Consider the following 6220-nt stretch of genomic DNA (forward strand, 5'->3'; position numbering starts at 1 on the left):
GCAAAGCTAAGGTTCAGGGAAAACAATGCTTACTAAAGAAAATATTTCACCACAGTGGAACAGTTATTACCAAACTCTATGGACCAATAAGTAGGCATATGAAAATTTCATGTCACGATTATCCTGGCCAATCCCTAATTGGGGTTCATGTTATTATTCATATGTTATGGATTCGTAAAATGGCACAAGAACTGGAATCATTTCACTTTACATTTTGTTAAGAAACAAATACTTTTTGCGAATCGTTCTTAGTGAAAAAGTATGCTAAACTAAAATGCTCAAAAAAAAATCTCAGTGGAAAAGACTTGCAGCAATCATGGAGAGCTGTGATCGAACTTACTACTGTACATGCAACTAACAGTTTCACTTTCTACTTTTATAGGGCTACATAAAATTAGAAGATGGATTTTCCATACTGTTAACGGCTGTGGCCAACAGCCAAAACTGTAGTAAATGGCAGTCAATTCACCGGTCAAGTTACTCGTGAGGATTTCAAGATATTCATGATAATGATAATTCACCACGATCAACTTGTGATCCGCGCTGAAAACTGATAGTTGTGTCCTCCCTACTAATAAGACTGACAATAATGTCTGGAAAAACATGTGATAAAAAAGATTCAAACTGAATATTGCTTCTAAAGCACTTCTCACATAGGAGCAGTGAAATTGAAGAGTTTCTCTTTCACACATGCAGCGGGGGAGGCTAATTGACGGAATCAGATATTTGCGCACACATAGAGCCCTGCTTCCTAATGTCTAGATAATTTCAGGTTTGCAGTGCAAATGTGAAACGGCCTGAAGAGTGTATTTGCCATCTATTTCTTCAAGAATGTTGAAGAGAATGTTCTGTATAGATGTAGCCAACCTTCTAAAGAAGAAACTTAAGATGGATGTTCAAATAAATACCTGATGCAATGCTATCTTTTAAATATAAGATTGAAAATGACATACTGTACATCATACACCTATTCATTATTTTTGTTAAAAACCCATATTTACTAGAAAAAGAATGGTCATAATATTCATGAATCATTTTATTATTGATATCAATATAGAAATATTGCAAATATGATGTAAAAAAAGATGATCATTTAGGTATAAATGTGATTATGAAACACTGGTGATCAGAACGCTTAGCTCATGGGAAACACACAAATAGTAAACGTTTCTTTGCTCTCTGATGATTGAATACATACGACTAGAAGATTCAGCTGAAGGCTTAACCAGCAATATCTGTCTATTCATCTATTGGTGCTTTTAATTAACCACGCATGTTATAAAATCTGAAATAATGACTGTCACTAGTTCGAAGAGGCCAACAACATATCTTCACTGCTTCTTTTGTCCCACAGACGCAGCTAAGAAGCTGGAATATGCAAATGTTGACTGGCTGTTTCAGTGTGGTTTGGTGTAGTAGCAGCAGTCTAATGCTTAGAATAGACCAAATAATATACTTGATTGAGTTTGTTCTGAACATACTTATGTCTAGTCAGACACCGATCGCTTTATTTTTGACAAAATCTGTTTGCGCAGTAACTGACATTTTTTTATTTAATATCATAACAGATGTAGGAGTTTTGCAGGATTTTTTTCGTAATCCACATGGATTAACAGTAAGTAAAAGACAGACATCAGTACTGTTGTGCAAGCCAGCCTACATGTCACACCCTACCTGGAAGCACAGCAGACATTTTAAGCGGGCACTGACACGTCCATGCTATGCCCTGTATGTTTTCTCAAATGTCTGGTGTCATTATCTGTTCACAAGAATATACATTTATTTTCCTCTAACATGCTTATGTAATCATAACCTTTTTTATGTGGTCTATGCATATGTTGGTGAAGGTCAATCCTTTAACACTGTATATAATGATTACAATTACCCCCTTGTGATTGTATGCGTCCGCCACCCAGTGAAGATGCAGTTTTCCCCCAAACTGTCCGGACATGCATAATATACAGTATGTAGTCAAGACTTTGGAGGAATGTATTAATTAAGGTATTGGGTGTCTTTTTTGGAAAAATGGGAATGCTTCACACACATTGTCAACCCAGCAGTACAAGATTCACCAATTCAGTATCTGACCAAATGTCCCCCCTTCTGTTCCTGAGTTATGGCATTTAATAATGGACAGAAACATTATGACGCCACAGTGACTTTGACCTTTGACCTTTGGATATGAAATGTCATCACCTCATCATTTTATCCTATTACCCATTCTGGTTGTCATAATTAGCGTAGAAATTTTTGAGTTACGGCCAGAAAGGCATTTGTTAGGTCACAAAATCTTATCAGTTCATCCTTGAGTCCCAGTGGACATTTGTTTGACATTTGAAGAAAATCCCTTAAGGTGTTCCTGAGATATCATATTCATCATCTGTATCATGATGGACGGACAGACGGATTGGACCCCAGGAAACCATGGGGGCATAAAGGGTCTTAGGTCGGTCACTAACCCTGATTTTTTACTCCCCACACTTACATTAGACCTTACTGCTGTTGCACTGCCAATAGAGGGACAAGGAAACAGGATGTGGTATCCAGCCCAAGTTTGCGCCTCTCATGTATTACCATTACATTCAAGAGATAAGCATCAAATTGTCTGAAAAATATATCTTTGATCTGTCTTTAAAAAACCCAAAGGTTTGTTTAATGTTTCATGTTTACCACCTGGAGGTATTTCCAGATTCCTCAAAGAGTCTTATAGCCACCTGGATTATATACTGTTTGTTGCACAACAAAATAGATTTTTAAACCGTTTCTCAAGTTGAGACTGCATCTACTAATCCAGGTGGCGGCATTATGTCCTTGTTCTTTTTGTAAATCACAAACAAAATATCAAAAAGTTATTTTGTATGAAAAATGACATACTGAAAAGAAGCATGAACCTACGTCAATATGAATGTGTTTTTTGTTTAATGTCAAGTTGTATAAATTGAGCAAGGAGATATGTCCTCTCAGGCTACCGTCTTTGTTTGAATTAGGAAAAATGCATCTTGGGAAACAGGTTCAAAATCTCTCTTTTTTAATCATAGAGCATAAAGCATAAATTTTTTCATCCAGATGATTAGAAGATTCTGGAAATACCTTCAAAACAGCAGTGTGTGTTGTTAAATGACCCTGTGGCAAAGACTGGCAGATATCTGAGGATCAAATGTAATACACAAAACAGAAAAACACAGTGTGTGTCGTCTTCATTTTTGGTACCAATAGATCACAGTTACCGTGGACTGTATACAAGCACAGCTAGCTTTCTGGTTGTGGGAACACTCAAACAGGTGAAAGCCCACTGTCTTGCCATCTCGCTCTACCCTAAATCTGTTCATTTTGAGTCTGGGAAACCGCGGCTGTTCCTTCCAGAAAAGGACATCCTCATTAAAATAACACAAACAGTGGAATAACTTGACTAAACCTACCAGGGGGGCCTTGGCTCAAAGGCAGTTGGGGCGCTCATCTTTTAACTTTAACATCATCAACGCTGTCAAACGCATCCTTTTTAACCAGAGATTTTAAAAGACACTTCCGTTTAATGTTGCCCGAGTCAAAAATGTGCAGCAGCGACACAGATGTATTCAGTTTGATGACAGCACTCTCAGTGGACCTTAGTGTTATTGATTTGAAATCCAACATCTAAGTCAAAGTTTGAATGAAGAAAGTAAGACTTATTTTCCATGTTAGTGACAGGTTACAGCAGAACAATGCCTATAGTTTGAACCGAGGTTTTTCGGGGTCATCCCTATGTTCCCCTAGCCCTTTTTCACGAAAAGGGTCCTATGTTCCCCAGTCACATAAGACTATTTCTTTGCTGATTTAATTCAGCATTTTTCTAGGGTTAGAGGTTACAGTTAGGGTCAGGGTTTGGAGCAGGGTTAGGGGGTAGTCTTTCGGCGCACTCACACTGTCCATCCATACCGTGCCCAAGCATGCTTCACGGCTAAAGTCGAGTTTGTTTGACCAGTGTGAGTGCAACCGCTTGCCGGCCACGGCCCGTTTGGGAGAGATTTTATGTGCGCCATAGATTGTTCGGACATGGAAAAAATGACTGACCATGCGCAGACATTTTAAAACAATGGCGGCGAAAGGTTCACGGGTCGTGCCGCATCACAATGAGTCCAAAAAAAACACAAAGCCAATAACGTTACCATGTTTTCTGTGCTGCTTTCCATTATGTGGCCAAGACTGTGCGCTTTTGTAAACAAAGCGACGCATCACGATGATATCAATCAATGCGTGTGATGTGTTACGGTGTGATGACGTACAGGCAGGCAAGCAGCGTTCACGAGAGGCCCAGGAAGTATGAGTACAAACAGGCCTGGGCCGCGGGGGGAGAGGGAGGGGGGGGGGCAAGTACCCTAAAGCACGGGGCACGGTACGGACGGACAGTGTGAGCGCGCACTAAGGGTCCACATTGGCCTATTTGCCATGGAATTCGGCACAGATAGTGGGAAAAATAACAGACCTGGGAACATAGGTCCAAAAAAAAGGCGCCGGGGACCATTGGACCTGGGTCCTGGGTCACACACAGGAACATAGGACCCGGGGAACATAGGTACGCTCCTGGTTCTTCAGTGTTAGAGCTACATTACGGAGGTATTCAGTAAGTCATCTGTGTGTGACTATGACCCATGTAAAACTTGAGGCATACACTTCACAACACATTTGATACTAATGAAATGAATGGGATTTAATTGTTAAAAAAGAATGGCTGTGTACACAAAGGATGGCATCAGCGGGGTGGACAAAACACTTTGAATCAGCGTCCTGTTCTGGGACATTCAAAGTGGAGGTCATTTAACCTGTCTCACTTCAGCCACTTCATTCAGAACGGTCTGTGGTAACTTCTTGCTGCATGGTAAAGTTGTCAAGAAGATCCAGTAACTCACATGAGTCTATTTGGGCTTGCTGAAGTAAATAAGGACTTAAGATGGCCTTTTGGGGGCATCTGATGTCACAAATCAAGAAAAATATGCTCCCTGTTCTTTCTTTTCATCCATACCAGGGTTAAAGTAGCTATAATGTGGGCCTGTACTGTAACGTCAGTCCTCTCCTTTATGTACTGCCTCAACAAACCCATATGTATTTGCAATGAATTAGAGTTTCATTTATAAAGTCCAATGGTTAGAGAAGTAGCAGCAGCTGCACATAAACCAGTTCTAAGTCCACGGATAAAGACCGTCATTAAACGCTCTTAAACAACGTGGCGAACCCATGTCGTAAACAAGTCCGTTCAAACGTAACGGGGGTGACGGTATTTTCTCTGACGACGACGTCCATACTAGCCGACACTAACTCAGCTAAAAGTAACAGGACGCGTCGGTAAAGTGACGCTAGTGAGTGTGCTAAAGTGAACTTGAGCGACATATTTGTGTGCAGTGAGGGGCTCTCGCGTTTCTCCGGTGACAGTCCGTCTTCCGCATTGCTCAGCAGCACAACACTTGGCTAAACACAGAGACGCCAGAGACGCCCTGAGTCCCCCTTTTGGCAAAACACAACGTCTTATATGACTGACCAAGCCTAACTCCGGCACTAGCTACCGACAAGTTAGCTTCGTTGGTATCCTCATGTAACATTAGTCCCAGCCGAGGCTATCGTGTGAGTCCACGCCCTCAGAGTGAACCCAGTCCGAGCTACAGTAACATTTATATCAGAGCCGAACAAGGCCGAACAAACTGAAGACGAGCTACTCCAACACTGACTTTATCACTCACACATTAAACCACACCCGTCTAAACGCAGCCCATATTCGCATATACGTCGAAAGCGCCGGAAGAGTGCTCGGTAGTGTCGCTTACCTCGCTTTCTAGGAAATATAAGAGAGGCTCAAATCCCAGCAAAAAAAGTGAAACTTCTTGATCCAAATAGTGGGAGAGTTGTAGGCAGTGACGTCACGCTCTGAAATTCCAGCCGTCTCCAGTCAGTTGAGAGGTTTGCCCATGTAAGGCAGCAGGCCAGCGGTGTCACCAGCCAGGCTAGACCGGCCCCAGGCACCCGGGGGTTGTTTAGGGAAGGGTGTTTACACGCTACAGAAAGACATGCACAACAAATAGTGTATAGAAATGTGGTTCCCCCTTTTTTCCTAAGCTATACCCTATGACTCTGTCCTAATAGAGACAGATGTTGATAACTGAAACATAGCAAGAGCTATATTTAGAATTATGCACACCTGCAAAATGCCACCCAAGTTAACAAAGTAGAAATGGAAAACTTTAAAGGGGAT

At 41.3% G+C, this 6220-nt stretch overlaps 1 protein-coding gene across 3 annotated transcripts in view; it reads right to left on the reverse strand.

Annotated features, from left to right (window-relative positions):
- The window catches only part of lpp (LIM domain containing preferred translocation partner in lipoma), a 160099-nt gene extending 154197 nt beyond the window's left edge, over window positions 1–5902 (reverse strand). For all 3 annotated transcript variants that reach the window (XM_083940419.1, XM_083940416.1, XM_083940417.1), the window contains exon 1: window positions 5796–5902. The gene's annotated coding sequence lies outside the window, so the exon portion shown is untranslated. The remainder of the gene's footprint in view (window positions 1–5795) is intronic.
- Window positions 5903–6220: the final 318 nt, after the last annotated feature.

Source organism: Echiichthys vipera (assembly GCF_963691815.1).
Source record: "Echiichthys vipera genome assembly, chromosome: 3".
Classification (NCBI taxonomy): domain Eukaryota; kingdom Metazoa; phylum Chordata; class Actinopteri; order Perciformes; family Trachinidae; genus Echiichthys; species Echiichthys vipera.